This window comes from Phacochoerus africanus, chromosome 2 (assembly GCF_016906955.1).
Source record: "Phacochoerus africanus isolate WHEZ1 chromosome 2, ROS_Pafr_v1, whole genome shotgun sequence".
NCBI lineage: Eukaryota > Metazoa > Chordata > Mammalia > Artiodactyla > Suidae > Phacochoerus > Phacochoerus africanus.
The window spans coordinates 150,304,426-150,321,466 of NC_062545.1; the positions used below are offsets into that span (position 1 = coordinate 150,304,426).

Consider the following 17,041-nt stretch of genomic DNA (forward strand, 5'->3'; position numbering starts at 1 on the left):
GGCAAAATACTTGCTCCCAGTGGAGGGAACTGTAGCACAGGCTGCTCAACAACATCAGTTATTTCTATTCAGGCGGACAGAGCTAAACATGGGGAAAAACTATAACTTCATTCAAGAGAAACTGTTTAAGAGTGAACTTCAAATGCCTTTAACTCTGGTGTTGACATCTGAGCGTTCTCTCTCAGCGCTCCTCTTTAGCAGGTTATACTTCGGTAGTCCCGGGTCTTTCGTGATTGGAGAGGCATAGAAAACGTGAGGGGTGGTCAGTGCAGTCTGTACCCCTGGGTACAGGACGAAACTGGGTAATTAACAGGGAAGGCTGGATCCAGCGTTTCCATTTATTCCCCTCGCATGAGAGTTGGTGTTGCAGTGTGATGGGTTTTCTCCTTAAGGGAACGTGGGTCTGTCCCCAGTCATGACGTTGAAGAACACCATCAGCGTCCTGATTTCAGATAAATGAACCCATTTCTGTGAAAATGGGAAGCTTGATTGCCCACTTCTTGACCTTTCTGGTCCATCAGAGCAAGTCTCACTTTCGCTTTGTCACAGGTGCCCCAGGAGACCTCCTCCTCCAGGTGCCTGTCGGTGTGTCTGAAAGGGGCACGGAGCTGTCTGTGCGCAGATGGACTGGGCTGGGCTGCGTTCAAGGCTGTACAGAGTTCCTCACCATGCTCCCTTGTTCTCCAGGCTCAAGTTTGGAATAGGCTACGGTTCCTCTTGGGAAGGCTGTCCAGTGGGACAGAGGGGGCTAGAAAGGACCTGGTAGTGGCCGCCTTGCATTTATTACTTTAGACTTTTCATGCAGCTGCCTCGAGGGGCTGTGATGCATGTGGTTCTCTTCTCCGTGGAACTGCATTTATCTGGTAACAGAAAAATCAGGAATTGAATGTACTTAACAGTTTGAACATGTCTGCAAATGCAGGAAATTACTAAACTTCTGCTTTGAAAACCAGGCTGCCCATACAGTTGCAAAAGATTTTTGAGGCTCAGACTATAAATTGATTTTGACGGGTCATGTCTTTCTCAACATCACGGTTAGAGCCTGGATAAGGACTTGGTATCACACCCCTGGCCAGTGGCCTCTCCTGTAGCCCCTGGGGGGATCCAGGTGTTTAGAACTCAGCTGGGACAGGGAGATCTGGCAGGAGATGTCAGCTTTCACCCAAGGGCTTTTCAGCCCTTTGTTCTCTGAGCCGAGAGAATGGGGACCAGCTGTCCTTACATTGCTCCGGCTGAGGTCCAGGCGATGGGACCTTGTGTTGTTGATGGCAATCTCCATTTCCCAGACCCAAGGCCTCAGTCTCAGCCGCCAGTGGACCCTTAACCAGCCTCTGTTTTAGTTTCTCCTTGGAAATCCACACCCTGCCCCGTCAGCTGCTGCCTCATGTTTGCTGTGGGGTCCACTGGACAGACCCTGCAGGTCCCTGGTTCTCTTCCCGAGGCCATGGGATTTTGTGGTTTCCTCTGTCCTTGGGAGTCTGACTTAAGGCCATCCTTGTAGTGAAGGTCTCATCACGTTGGCCTCTTTGTCCCCTTGTCCCATGCCCACGTCCCTCCCCTCCCCTGCCCCGGGACCCCAGGACCTCTTCTGCCTTCCTGCCACTGCCTATCTGTCACCTCCATGCCCATGTGTCTCCCGGCCCAGCTCAGACCATCAGGTCTCCTGCAGATTTGTGCCAGGGCCACCTTGTCAACTCCATTTCCCCAGATCTGGGGTGCATGCCCCAAAGTCCCCTCCTCCCTGCAGGTCTGTGGCAAGGCCATCCTTCCTGGCATCTGCTGGAGCTCCTCCTCCACTTGTGAGTCTTCTCTTTTCCTTTCCCTCGAACCGACCCTGTGCTGCGGCCCCACCTCCTCCTCCGCTTGCATTGGGTGCGTAGATCTGATCTAACTGCGGCGGAGTCCTCCTGCAGTTCATCACACTGCTTAGGGCTGTGGGACCAGGCAGGTCCTGAGGGGACAGTGGACAGGAGACCGGGTGGTCTGGGCCAGATGGGAGACGTGGGTGCGGAGGTGACAGATGGGCACTGGCGGGAAGCTGACAGAAGGAATGTCCCAGGGTGACACATCTGCTTGTTCTGTCACTGCCCAGCCAGCAGAGGCAACCACACAAGAGGTGCATGATGCCCGCTTTTCAGCAGGACCCTGATGGAAATTAATGTATTAATGTCACACATAAAGAATGTGAAGGAGCTTAAATTAATATTCACTCCCCAGGGACCTTGGCAATTTCCAACAAGGCTTCGAGGAGTCACAGGGGATGTGGAAAGTCGGAGGAGCAGTAGTTGGAAGCATTGGGCAGTTTTTAATCTAAAGAGGCTTTGAGCTTGTGAAGCTTGACTCTGGGGAGCAAGAAGAGTGTGGGCAAAAGCCAGGTCTCTGCAGGTCCTCTTCCCTGTTCAGGCTCAGGTGCTTTTAGCTCTAGAAATTTCTCCCCACCTCACACTCCCTTGGCCTTCACCCTCTCTTCATCTTCTTTGTTCTGCAATCTTAATTTCCAAGGTGGTCTCTTCAATAGAAAGATGTGGAACTCCACCCCCTGCTTCTCCCCTGGCCTCCCTGCCTGGCCAGCCCTCGCCCAGCCGTGTCTGTGCTGTGTGACATTAGCAGTGTGCTTGCTCTCTCTCACCATGGTGAGAGGATCCTTATTTGAGAGCATGACTGTAATTACTTTGCAGGGGAGATGAGTTGATAGGTGGAATATGGGTTTAGCTCAGGCCTGCCACCTGTCCACCATTGTTGCCTGTCCATGTGAGTGGCAGCCTCCTGGAGCAGGGTTCAGGTGACCTCAGGGTGACCAAGGAGGAAAGCCACGAGGACCCTCACCTTGCACCAGGGAGGCAGGTCCATGTGTGGTTGCCTGGACCACACCAGGGATGCTCACATCTTCTTTTGTTTTGAGGGACCTGTGCCTGCCACCTCTCACATGCTGGCCTTCTCTTTTCTCTCTCTGCAATTTTATTTCATTCATTCTTTTTTTTTTGCAGGTAAACATTTTATTTAAATGAGGCAGTTTTTGTGAATGCATACACTCTATTAAAATGTTTTAGTTTTAATGAGGGATTAAATGGTGTTCTGCACAGCATGCAGTCATTTTATTTTAAACTTTGGAATGATTCTAGATGTGCAGAAAGTTGCAACAATAGTTCGCAGCCCCTTCACCCAGCTCCCTGATGCAAAATCTTAAATCACCTGGTGCTTTGGTCAGGCCTGTGGGAACAGCGTCCTTCTGACAGACTCGGCCCTGTTGGGATTGATGTGTCCTGGGAGTGTCCTTTTTCTGCCCCAGCCAGAGTCCCACACTGTGTCTGCAGTTACTTTTCCCCAGTCCCCTCCAAGCTGTGATGCTTCCTTGGTCCTCCTTCCTGTCTTTGGGCCTTGGCACTTTTGAGGAGGACCGGTCAGGTGTCCTGTGGTTTGTGCCTCTGCTTGGGTTTCTCTGCTCTTTCCTCCCCATTGGGCCTGGGCTGAGGGTTTGAGGAGACCAGAGCGGAAGGTACTTATCATTTCTCATCAGGGGCTAGTTTTTTATAAGAGTTGACTCAGGGAGTTCCCGATGTGGCACATTGGGTTAAGAACCTGATTGCAGCTGTTCATGCAGCTGCAGAGGCCTGGGTTTGATCTCCTCCAGGCACCATGGTGAAAGGATCCAGATTCAATCCCTGGCCTGGAAACTTCCATATGCTGCAGGTGAGGCCATAAAAAAAAAAAAAAAAAAAAAGACTTATTCTTGATGGTCCTTCCAGCTCTGCTTCATCTGTTATTGCTTAATGAGTCTACAAATGAAGGTGCAAAGTGCTCTCACCAAGGTGCTGGCCCCGAGATTCTCCTGAATCTGAAACTTTGCTCCCCGTGGTGCCGGTGCAGTGGAAGTCACAGCTTCAGGGCCTTCCTCACATGTGGATTGGCTCTGTGGCCCAAGGGAAACGGTAACTAGAGCTTTTAAAATACCTCTCTGGCTTTGGAGTTTCCTTGACTGAAGAATTGCAGCCAAAGAGCAAAACCTTTTATATCTCTTCTTTGTTCACCGGCTGCATCCCGGCTCTGGGAGTTGTCTCTGAACACGTGTGACTCTGAAACCTTCAGTCAAGGAAGAACCGGCAGAAAAACAGTTCATGCTTAGTTTAGAAAACTCAGATGTGGAAGACAAGTTGTCCAGAAGGTAACTGGTGTGAGATAATGAAGAGAATCTGAGCATCTGCACAGCCTGGTCCTGGCGAGTACCCTCCTGGTCCTGGCGGGGGAGGCCTCCTGGTCCTGGCAGGCCTTCTCAATTCTGGGGGAGTATCCTCCTGACCCCTCCTGGTCCTGGTGGGGACCGGAGCCTCTGGGAGAGTCCCTGTTGCTGAGGCGGCACTTAATTCATAACCGAGCCTCATCGTGCTCACACTCACATGCAGCTTCTCTGCAGCGCTGATGATGCTGTCGGGCTGCATTTTCCTTGCTCACTGGCCCTGCTGCATCATCGTAAAGGGCCCAGGATACATCGCAGGTCTTAAAAGATATGTCCGCAAAGTAATTTCTTTAAGATGGAAAAAGTGAAAGGAAACGTCTCTGCTTCTTCACAGGTGAAGTAACCAGGCAGGCAGGGGGTGCAGGAGAGCCTTGCCGCCCTGAACCTCACACCCACCCTGCTGGGGTGGGGTTCTGGACTCCTGTTCTTGGACTCTGGCGCCTCCCAGCAGTCATTCATTCCTGGACTCCAGCTGCCAGCTTGTGGAAGGTTGTCCGAATTCCCGTTCCTGAGCCTGGAGGGCAGACACGTTACCTGGTTACGTGGTTATGTGATTGTGTAAAGAAAGGGCAATACCGTGAATTCTTATTTCTGGGGATCCCCACCTGCCTTTTTTCATTTATAAAAACAAGTGTGTTAACTTATGATTAAGAAGACAGACTTTCATGTACTGCTTATGGTTCACGAAGCAGAAATACTGCATTTTAAACTTTAAAAGATGTTTGCAATGCTGTTTTTAAAGCTCGCCGTCAGATGCCTACGGAAGACCTTTCCAGTGGGGTGAGAACAGTAGCACACATCAGTGGGATCCTCGATCCAGTGCTCTGCTGGGTCAGCGCAGGTGATGCAGGGCAGGGTGAAGTGGAGGTTCTGCCCCAAGATGCAGGCAAGATGCAGGTTTGATATGCAGGCAAGCCTGGGGTCACCCAGGAAAGCACACAGCAGGTCTTTGTTGGCGATGTGCTGTCAGCCTGTATCGGTGGCCCATCCAAATTATTAAATTATTAGATGCAGGTAGACCCCCTCTTCCTGTCCTGTTGCTGAGCCCTGGCTTTCATTCAGGCTTCTCCATCCTCTGGCTTTTGCTCACACGGGTCAGAGGCCGATGTCCGCAGTTGCTAACTGTGCAGCATTTTACTGGCGGCTGCCCTTGAGGTGCTTTTATTTAGTCTGATCCGCAGAGCCCGAAAAGGCCCTGTACGTTTGCAGCAGTTTCTTTCTTAAAAGCCACAGCAAACTTTCTTTAGAAGGGTAATTACTTTAATAATGACTTTTGATCATTTCAGACTCTGAGAGGCTGGGGGAGTCCTGACTCCCCAGGGCACCAGCCTCTGGCTTGAGTACTTCATTTACACGTTCTCGGGAAAGTCCGATTGGGTTCAATTAGCATTCCCTCCTGTTTAATCCATCGGACTTCTGTTTCCCAACCCGGGATTGAGGGCGGGCTAAGCGCCTGTTGTGACTTTGACCTTGGCTTGGGTCTGCCTCTCCCGGCTTAGCTGGAAATGTGTTAAAAGGACTTTGATGGTATATAGAGGAATAACTGAGCATGAACACCTGATTGTGAAGCCCTGTGCTCGCCTCCTTTTTATTAGGACCAAAGGATCATGGAGTGAATTAGAGCAAAACCCTTGAAGGATTTTTCCCTGCGAGGCAGCTGTGAGAGCAGGTCTGCCGAGCTGGGCGCTGGTGGGGATGAGGGCGAGCACTTTCATTTTAATCATCTGGAAAAGCCTTGCTCGGAGGATAGTAGTTTGCACATAAGTAACGTTTTCTTTTTGCCCTAATTTGCCTGGCTTGCTGCTGATGGGATGGCATTTGGGGGCAGAGCGTGGCCTCGATGCCGACCACTGCCCTCTCCTGCCAGGAGGAGCCCTCTCAGTGCAGAAAGCAGTACTGTGGATCAGTTAATTATAACTTCACTACGTTCCTCTTTCCGTCTTTGGCTTTTATCCGCGGTCTCTAATGAGCGGGGCTGTGTCTTTCTCTGCCCCCTGTGCGTGGGGACATGTGTGGCCTCAAGCCTTCCTGGCTTTGGTGCTTCCACCTATGTGGATGTTCTGGAGGCTTCTGTGTGTCAGGCCTGCAGTTCCTGGTAGATGAGGTATTACGGTGAGACTCGTCCTCCCCTTCTCTGGTAATCCTGGGGGTTGCCTTTTGATTAAAGTCGTACGGTGTTTGATTTGAGTTTGTAAGAAGGAGTCTCTGGGTTTGAAGCATGGAAATCGTAGGTATCCTCTGCTGGGCGGGTCCCACCAGTGCCAGGTGTGGCAACGGGCAGGAGTGATCTTGTGGCTCAGTGTGGCCACCGTGGGCTCTCCAGGAAAGCCTGGGAGCACTTCTGTGACAAAAGCACTCAGCAGATGAATTGAGATGCCTTGAAGGAAAATACTTTAAATTTTTTTTTTTAAATTAAAAAAACATTTTTTTTTCTTTTTTAGGGCCATACCTGCAGCATGTGGAGAGGTTCCTAGGCTTGGGTCCAAACGGAGCTACAGCTGCTGGCCTACGCCACAGCCACAGCAGTGCCAGATCTGAGTTGTGTCTGCAGCCTACACCACAGCTCACGGCACCGCTGGATCCTTAACCCACTGAGCGAGGTCAGGGATTGAACCTGGGTCCTTATGGATGCTAGTCAGATTCGCTTCCGTTGAGCCACTGGGGGAACTCCCTAACTTTGATTTTAATCAGGAATATATTATGGTGCAAAATAGGGTGGAAAGAGTTCATATGTTTTATCTCTGGCTTTGGGGAAAATCACTGGACAAGGGGGAGAGGAAGAGGGAGAGAGGCTTTTCCTTGATGACCCCCCCTGCCCTGGACGGAGGCCAGCACTCCGGTCTGCAGGTGTGGATGCCCAGATGAACCAGCTACCTGCCCAGGTGTGAGTACCGCCTGGTGGGCGAGCTGGCCCAGGTGGGCAAGCAGCAGTTATCTGTTGGCTGTCAGCATAGCCAGGCCTGAGGGTGTGGGCCTGGGGCTCAGGCCCCAGAACCCGATCTGGTGTGGTGATGGGGTTGGACTTTGGTTTCTATGCACTTCCTCCTTGAATATTTACACCATGACTGAATCTGGGATCTGGGCTGGAAAGAAGAAGGGATCTGAATATGCTGGGGGCCAAGGATATCCCAGACACTGGCTTAAGTCTGTAGGTGCACTTTCTCCTCTCACATCTGGGAGACCAGATTCATCGTTGTTGTCATCCTAAAGATGGGTTTCTGACAACTGCAGAAGCCCTGGGTGATGAGTGACCTCCTCAAATTCTCCTGAAGGCCAAAGTAAAGAGGATGATCCAGGACTTCTTCAAAGCACTGGTCCAGGCATGGCCAGGCTGCCACCTTGGACCCCCTGGTCCGAGGCTGCAGGTAGCATCATCCACTCACACCATGATTCTGTTTTCAGCGCGGGGGTGTGTGTGGGGGGGCTTGGTGGTGGTGAGGGTGTTGCAGTAGAGACAGTGGATGTGTGTACATGCGTAATTAAATCACTTTGTTTTACAGCAGAAATCAATGCAACATTGTAAATTAACTATAACAAAATTTTTAAAAAAGAAAAAAAAAAAGACAAGGAGTGAGTCCACCACGATGTGAACAAGGTCCAGAAGCATCATGTGCACTTCTATGCAGGTCACGCCGGCCATTCTGATGTCCATTCTTTTTCAGATTCCTTTCCCATAGAGGTGATCACAGACTATTGGGTAGAGGTCCCTGTGCTGTACGGCAAGGCCCCTTTGACCATCCATTCCCTACACCTCAGTGAGCATATGCCAAACCCAAACCCCCAGTCCATTTTTCCCTCCTACCTGTCCTATTTGGTAACCGTAAGTTTGTTTCCCGTGTGAGTCTGTTTCTCTGGGGTTTTTGTTTGTTTGTTTGTGTTTGGCCACACCTGAGGCACATGGACGTTCCCAGGCCAAGCATGGAAGCCGTGCTTCAATTGCAACCTATGCCGGATCCTTGACCTGCTACTTACGCCACACAGAATTTCCTGTTTATGTTTCGTAAACAAGTTTATTTGTATCCTTTTTTAAGACTCCATGTGTAAGTGATGTCATATGTCCATTTCTGTGCCTCACTTATGTCATTTACTGTGATCATCTCTAGGTCCATCCATTCGTCTTAGGTTGAGGGTTTGAGGTTGGTGAGAAGACACGGTTCACGGGTTTCAGCGAGATCACGTTTTTTGGGTCGGGTGAGACGGCCTAGAGCTCCCCCCGCCCTGGAGCATCTCTATTCATCCCATTCCCCTCTGGAATCTCACTGCACAAGGAGCTCCCCAAATCCCAGCCCTGCCTTCCGGAAGGGTGTCGGGTCTCCTGGACAGGTGTCCAGTTGGCCTGCCATCCTGCCACTTGAGGCCCCTATAAAGCCCGAGTGCTGGGCCACTGCCACAGGTGGGGGGTTCCCAAGGGGGGTTCCAAAGGGTGCTCAGAGCTTGGGTATTGCTGCCCGCACCTCTCAGACAAGGCGAGCAACAGCGTGGAGCACGTTCAGGGAGTATGAACTTGCTTTGCCGGTTATATTGTCCAAGCTGTGTGGACAAAAGGGAGGGTCCCAGGTGGGTGCAGATGGGTGCCATTCCCAAGGGGACGCTAGCCTGACCCGCAGGCCCCTCCTTTGCTGGCCGGTGGTGGGCTCTGTGCGCCTTGGTGGTGAGACCCGGTGCCAGGAGGGAAGGGCAGTACTGTCTGAGTTCTGCAAGGGTCCCCAGGTGCAGCCATGGTGCTGCGGGGAGAAGCCAGCCCATGTGGCAGAGTCATGTCCTGGGACCTGGGACACGGATGCTGGGTGCAGCCCAGCAGGGCTGGAGAGCAGTGATCTGGTAGTGAGATCTTCCTAAAGCCAGCGGACAAGGTGTATGCTGATCAGCAGTGGTGCTGGCACTGGACACGCAAGGTTGCTCCACCTATGGCAAGTGTTGGAGTGAGTTTTTAGATTAAAAGAAGGCACAGGAGCATGCACACAGGCTCACATAGGCACATGCCTTTCTCTCTCTGTGAGGCCTGGGCAGCCAGCATCTCGTTCTCTACGGGTTGTGGCTCTTGTCCCTGGCAGGTCCTGGAACTTGGGATTTGCACGGGTTCCCTTCTGCAGGAAAGAGGGTCCCTTGGTGTCTTTGTGTCTCGGGGAAGGGGGTGGGCCCTGAACCAGGAGTCGGTGGTGGGTGCTGCTCAGAAAACCCGGGACCCTTGTAACTCAACACGACTACGCCGACGCTCTGTTTGAAAGTTTCTTGTGGCGCGGCTTTTCCATATGGGGGTCGGAGCTACAAGGGGCACTTTGATATATGATCAGTGATTATGAATCATCCAGAGAGAAGGGTCTTGCACACTGACTCAGTGACAGTGGGTCCCCTTTCAAACAGCTGTGCTCTAACGTGGGGACTCAAAGGTGAGCGAGAGGCTGATCCCTCAGAAGTAAAGTGATGCTCTCCATTGGTTTTGTACTGAAGCTGTGTTTTCAGAGTATGATGTTGGGAGGACTTACTGTGATAGATTGCAGGACTGGAGGAATGTGTTCTTATGAAAGAAACCTCCTCATGGTAGAACAAAACATGTCCATTATTCTAGAGTCCTCTTGCACACTACTCCTTAAACAGCCTGGTCTTACTCTCAGTTCTAATTTTGTCTTTTGTCTTTTTTGTTGTTGTTGTTGTTGTTGCTATTTCTTGGGCCGCTCCCGCAGCATATGGAGGTTCCGAGGCTAGGGGTTGAATCGGAGCTGTAGCCACCGGCCTACGCCAGAGCCACAGCAACGTGGGATCCGAGCCGCGTCTGCAACCTACACCACAGCTCACGGCAACGCCGGATCGTTAACCCACTGAGCAAGGGCAGGGACCGAACCCGCAACCCCATGGTTCCTAGTCGGACTCGTTAACCACTGCGCCACGACGGGAACTCCTCAGTTCTAATTTTGAAGGGCCTCCTGGCACTGACTCAGTGCCTTTCTTTAGGATAGGCTCCCCCTGCCCCGCCGCCCCCGCCAGAGAGACTTCAGAACTAGCCTGAGAAAAACGCTTATTACCTGGGAGAGGAGGTACAGCTTACTTCTCTAAAATGCAGGCAGGTTCAGTTTAAGGAACAAAAGCTTAGAAGTGTTTACAAATCCTGTGGCTCCTTCCTGAGAACTTTTCAAGGAGGAGGTTCTGCTCTGCAGGGAATTTAGGCAGATCTTTTTTCTCTGCCCACCTTCCCCTGGTAGAATATGCACTTACCTATTCATTCTTAAACATAGCACCTTTTGTTGCCGGTGTGGTGTTGTAAGGGCCGGTCTTGTTGAAAACCTTCCTGTGTGCCCTGCGGGCTTAGTTCACGGGCTTAGTTCACCGGAAGGGCAGCCTAAGGCCTGATGGCGGTTTCCCTCCGTGACTGACCTTGGCCTTGCACGGCTGACCCAGCCTCCCAGCCCTGTGACCGGCATAGTCAGTGCAGCCAGACTGTTTTCGGAAAAATAAAAGACAAAAAGAGTAAATGTAAAAAGAGAGTCGGAAAGCAGTTTTACAGTGGATGTCTGTAGGGATCACTGGTGGTACAGTTTTAAGTGGGGAGCTAAGACACCAACAGGGATGTAGACTCAGAAGTCACAGCCCCACGTGAACCAGTGGGGGGGTGTGAATGGCAGCCTAGTCATGGTTCTGAGGGTCCTGCAGATGCTCGCAGTCCTAGAAAGACCCCACTGATATCACAATGCACCTGTGTGTGTCAGGGGGTCTAGAGACTCTGGGTTCGCCTGGTTCAGGGGAGCAGTGGCCATGCTGATTTCTGCCTGCATGCAGTTTATGTGACTCAGCACGGAATATCTACTAACCCTTGGATTTTGTGGCTAACGGGCTTGTACATAGTTACTTCTGAATAGAAAGAGGCCCGATTTGGGGGCTTGTGCTTGAGCAAGACCCTCTCGTGTCTGTTCCTCTCGCCTACAAGTCCTATGTCATGGTCCAGACTTGGCTTCAGAACATGGCCCTTGAAATGGTACAGCTGCTTGTCCCAGGTTCTAAAGGGTGGGAAGGTTCTGCTCAATGGCATATGGTTGGGAGTGGGAGGTAAGTGAGCACCTGATGTTTCTCGTGAGTCCGGAGAGCAGGGAGGAGCCTGTCCTTTCTCAAGGCACAGGTGCTGATGGGACCTGCTTCCTCCCCTAGCGAGGGGCAGGAACTGACCCAGTGACGCCTGCATCGGGTTGCTGGTCAGGAGGTGGCCTCTGATCATCCATTGTATTTATTAGGTTTATTTATTCTGTAAATAAATGTATCTATTTAAGGAATATTTAGATGTAAATAAAATTATGTTTTATTTTGTTTTATGTGAATTCTGCAGGCAGGCCATGCATTCTGCTGTTTTCTCCTTGGAGTTCTGTGCACAGGGGACCCCTGCCTGGCACATCCCAGGTGTCTAGTCAGGTGACCTTTTGTGTAGCCGACTTGGCTTGACTGAGGTTTACAAGTAGCTGCCCCTTTCACCAAACAGGCCTTTACATGGATTGTTCTAGTGAACTCTAAGGCAGGAGTGATGTTCTTGGACCAGATTGCCCTAACCTGAATGTCACAGCCCCTGCCTGGCTTTTGAGTTACCCACCCACCCTCTTGCTCCACCACCTCTGTCCATGTGGCCCTCGTCTGTCCATTGGTCCATCCCTGGGATGCCTGCTTGTCTGCCCACAGCACCTACCAGCACAGACCAAGAAAGGGCGTCTAGAGCTTGATGTTTTGCAGGGAGTGGGGGAGCGGGGTGTGAAAAGAAGGCGGGGCAACCCCAGCCCTGCAGTGTGGACCCAGGACCAGTATTGATTGGTGTGAGTACAATGACCCAGCCATGATCGCTACGCTCAATCGGGTCATGGTCACGGTCTCTGAGTTCCTAGTGACTGGTGAGCCTGCCGCTGCCTCTGTTCACCGCAGGCCAGAGCTGAGCTCTTCCCAAATAATCTTAGGCTGTGCTGAGGGCAGAGAGACCCGGTTTCAAGTTTGTTGTCTTTTCCCTCCAGGGACCGTGGGGTTGCGGGGCGGGGAGTGGTGTGCTAGGCGCTTTCAAATTCAAAAATGTGCCTGGTTATATTTTATATTTACTGTTTCCAAAAGCTGTTGCTGGGTAAGATGTTCTGGCTTAGGGAAGAAAAACACTGCCTTCCTCATTTCTGTAAGAACATTTCTAATGGCTTCAGGTGCAGAATTGTCTTAACTTGAGAATCACACAATAACCTTATTATGGGGACTTAATGTGGAATTTTGCCTGTTTATCTTTTTTCCTTTGCAGAGGAAGTATAGAGGGTCCTTTATCTTCGAAACTTAGAACTTGCAGTGACGTGTCATTCACTGTGCTTGAAAATATATTTTTAGAGAGCAAGGCAGGGTGACTCCTAGAGCCCTGTGACATCATGTCCTTGTCAAGAACTGCTCTTTGTAAACATTCTCTGATGGTTCACTCCCTTGAAGAGCCTGAGATGTCTAGCTGCTTTTCAGAGGTGCTGCATGGTTAGTGATCAGCTTGGTCAGGTTACAGCAGCTACTGGCGGTAATGGCGCTGGAAAATTTAAACGGGTTGGTATAGTATATGCATGTTATAGAGAAAAACAGTTTGAGGAAGATTTGTCCTCTTAGACTTTTGATTGGTGTTAGTACAATGGCCAGCAACATCTTACCTACCAAACCCTACCAAAATGTCCTTGATTCAGGGTATTTTTACAGAACATGTTTCCTTAGAATTCAGTAACATTGATTATTGAAGTATTTATCCTCCGGGTGCTCTTAATAAAGGGGTCTTGGGCGGCTGAGTTCTGTGCTAAACAGAATGACCTCAGAAGGTGATGTTTAACAGAATATTTTATGGCTTACTGCACGTCCTCATCTCTCTTTGTTTTCTTGGGCACAATTCTTTCCTTCATTTTGTGGGGTGACTTCTAAGTGCTCTCACAAAAAGCACAGAAGAAAGAGATAACATTTGATAGGTATTAATCTCGATCTGTTTTCTTATACTGAGAGAGAAGTGTTGGTTTTAGGTTAGAAGCTGGAAAACAGGTCAGTGTATGTGTATGAGTGTTGGGGGTAAATATTGCCCTGTGCTGTTGATTTATGTGGAATAAAATACAGCTTTATTTCTAGAAACAAATTTTAATTCAAATATATTTATAATCAGCTAATAGTCATTTCAGAAAGGTGTGGCTGGTAGACTAGGAAGTGTTCCATAGCAAGAAAATACAGTGAGTTTCTGCCCATGACTCTTTTGTTTTCATTGCTGATAATTTCTAAAAAAAATTTTTTTTATTGGACATTGGTGGCAGTGTCTACACTTTTGAATTTAGGCTGAGTCAAAAACCTATAAAGCCACTTTTAAATGGCATTTTCCCTGCAGTTTATCGAAGGCCTTTTGATGTTCCATGTTTGTTTAAAAAAAGAAATCAATGAGACTTCATTTTCCCTGGCGTTCCCCAAGTTTTCAGTGTTTCTGTATTAGTGGAAACGTTGGTTTTAATCAGCTTGATGCAGGATGTAAAAAGAGTGAAAGTAAAAACTTGTGCTTTTGTGGTTCCTGTCTGAATAGCGAGTTATTTTCCTCTGTTTTTTGTAAAGTGCCCAGCACCCCTCGGTGACGACAGATTTCACGGAGTCGCCCCGTTTGGGAGAGATGCAGGTCTAAGCTTCTGGAAATGCAGCTCTTGGTGGAAATGTTGACAAGATCATTGACTAGGCCGGCAGCGCTGGCCTCTGCAGGAAGCTGGATTTGCTGCCAGATCCCAGCTCTTTGTGGCTGGCCAGGGGCTCCAGCGGACACCTATCTGCAGAAAATCACAGAGCCAGCTCTGGCTCCCATGCTTTTCCTTTTTTTCTTTCTTTCCTTTTTTTTTTTTTTGGTTAAGTTCACTTTTATAAGGACAAATAGATTGATAAGATCACTACAGACTCCAGAAATAGTAAATAAAGGCTATCCGTAGTGTGTTCATTATGGAGAGCAGACGAAAAAGCCAGAAATAGTAAATAAAGGCTATCCGTAGTGTGTTCATTATGGAGAGCAGACGAAAAAGCAAGTAAAACAACGCTTCTTTCCTCTTGAGAGAAAAAAGCTAGCACCTTTAGTTTTATTTTGATGCCTCTTTATTAAAGTCTCCAGAACCATTTTGGACTTGCCAGGATCTGTTATTCGTGGCTGGGGAAAGAAAATTGACACATCCTCCCTCCTTCATTCTTGGCCTTTTCTGAATGTAATCAATAATTATGTTGTGTGTTCATCTGCTTTTTTTTTGGTTCCTTCCCTGTAAGGTCAGATTGGACTACGAACGTTTATATTTTAGTAGGAGGAGAGCTTGTACATTAATGTTAATTTGTATTTTGTTTAGCAAGTGTGTCGTGAACTGTCTTTGCTGTTAGGGTTTGTTCTGTCGGAAGGTGAAGATGGTGTCTGTCTGTCCTCAGCCAGGCGTGTGTTGGGTTTTTGACACATGGTGGTAAACTACTTTATCAACGAGAAGCTACTTGCCGATTAACATTTAGGTCACCTCTGTGTCTCTGCTGTAAGTGGAGGCCAGGTCTGAGGTACAGAATCGAAGGGAGTCTTGCTTTTAAACGATTGTGATTGTGCCGAGTTTGCATAATAAACCCTTATTAGGGACAGTGAGTTACATGTGCCCCCCCCCCCCGCCCCCCGTTGGCACTGGCGTTGATTTATTGGGGGTGGGGGCGCTAAGAAATTAAAAGGAAGCTTTGTTGAAGAGGATGGAATTTTGTCACCTCATGTCCTGTACAAAGCATTTTTGAGGCTTACCTTGAAAACGAGTGCTTTTGGCAGAAATGTCCCAGCACATTGTTCTCCAGGGCTGCTCAGAAACCGGTCCGTGGGGCTCGAGTGCGGCACCCCACGCCCAGGGAGAGGGGGGGGTCTGTGCCCCGCCCCCATGTGGGGGCGGGGCTGGAGTAGGGCGGTGAATGCAGCGATTCTGGCTGCTGCGTTCATTTCTCCTTATTAGAGTGGAACCAAGGTTTGCTTATAATGGATTATTGATTGGCCCTGCCATCAGCGCCCTCGCTCCCAGAGCTGTGAATGCGCCACTTCATGGGGCGGCTGGAGACCCAGGTCTAGGGACTCTGAGCCTGGGATTGTTAATCTGGGGCAGATTGGCATGTGGGGAGAGGAACTCCTCATTGTTGTCATGGAATTTCTCCCCATTTGTTCGAAGAATGGGCTTTTTGTCTCTGCAGTAGATAAGCTTGTGCAGGATGTTAATGGTGTATTTTAATTCATGGCTCATAATACTGCAGTGTCACAGGGGAAGGCCCACTGCATTGTGTGCAAGAGGACAAATGGGCAGTTTGCTGAGACAGACGGCCAGGCCGGCACCCAAGGGCCTGTGCCCCCGGTCTGCCCAGCAGCTGGGCAGAAAGCGCTGCCTCACAGTCGCCCTCAGGAGGCAACTTTTTAAATTGTATGAGGTGCCTTCTGGAGGCAGGATATCCTGTAAATAAGTACTCTGAGTGTTCTGTCTGCCCTGAGCTGTTTTCTTTGTAAGGGCATCTTCCCAATATCACCAAGTCCTTACATTTTCCCAACTCTCCTGGAACCCCCCCTGGGACAGCAGGGCCTTCTGTAGTCTCAGGCCTGCCCCCTCCTCCTCCTGGAAGCTCCTGACACCCACCCCCTAGGGTGGCCTAGGGAGAGGGGAGAGACCACAAGGCGTGGGGAAGCCAGCCTATTTCTTAGCATCATGGTGTGGTTAATTAATGAACTAGAATGGAAGAGATGTATTTGACAGACAGTGCAAGCTTTGGGCTTTGCTTCTGTAAAATGAGAAGCAGCAGAGTAGGTGCTGGACAGGCCCAGTCCTGCTTCCCTGTGGCCCCTTCCAGCTTCCCTTGGGTCTGGGGTCTGGTTTGGGTCCCTTTAAAGAAACTCGCATAGTTGTTATGCAAATGACCCTAAACGTCAGCAGTTATTTGAACATTAACCTGCTAATTCCTTTTTCAGGATGCCATTTTGATGGAACCGACTTTGATGGTTTGGGGAAAATCGGCCCCAAACCATTTGGCCTTTGCTTTGCTTTGGTTTACTTCACAGAGCAGAAAGTGGCAAGATTTCCTCTAGAGTCAGACCTTGGCTTACTGTGTAAAAATACAGGAGAGCATACCGTTCACCTGGATATTGCCATATTTAACTGGTTGGAAAGTGATTTTTCAAACCAGAGAGGAGAACCTCCTGAAGCCTTGCTGGATTTGGGCCTGGGGATGTGATGAGAAGGATTCTCCTGAGGTCCTCCCAAGCCGCTTCATTCTGGCTTCCGGGCTGATTTGTGGTGCCTGCACAAAGGCTGCACCCAAAGAGATTTGGGTGTATGCCTTGAGTGACACAGAGACAAGCCTCTGGAACACCAGCAAGCAACCTCTTAAAATAAAGTACTGCTTGCTTTTGGACAGTTTCATATTTTCAGATGATTTTTTTTTCTTTGACTTTCGAATACCGGAATTAACAAAAGGTAATTTCCCCAAACTGCATTCCTTAGAGCCCTTTGAGCTTCCTGGGGGTCTGGAGAGGGGAAGAGGGGGGAGAAGGAGGGGGTGGCGATGGGGGAGGCATGGGGATGGGGGAGGGCTCACCCCGTAGCCCCCAGCAGCTCTGCTTTCCATTGTGTTACCTACTGGAGGTATAAGCGGGAGTTATTTTTTTACCTTCTTTTATCCAAAACCCATCAGAATGGATAGAGTGAGTAGCTAATGAACATCTATCTATACATCAGCATCTGGCCCTAGCAGTTTTTAGCGTTTGATGCTCTTGCCTTCTCTTCTTTTTTGGAAACTGCCTCCAAGATATTTCATCACGCATCTTAA

The 17,041-nt window shown here is 49.6% G+C and overlaps 1 protein-coding gene across 4 annotated transcripts in view; it reads left to right on the forward strand.

Annotated features, from left to right (window-relative positions):
* ZNF516 (zinc finger protein 516) overlaps nt 1–17,041 on the forward strand; it is a 117,432-nt gene that overhangs the window by 25,551 nt on the left and 74,840 nt on the right. The window lies entirely within an intron of this gene.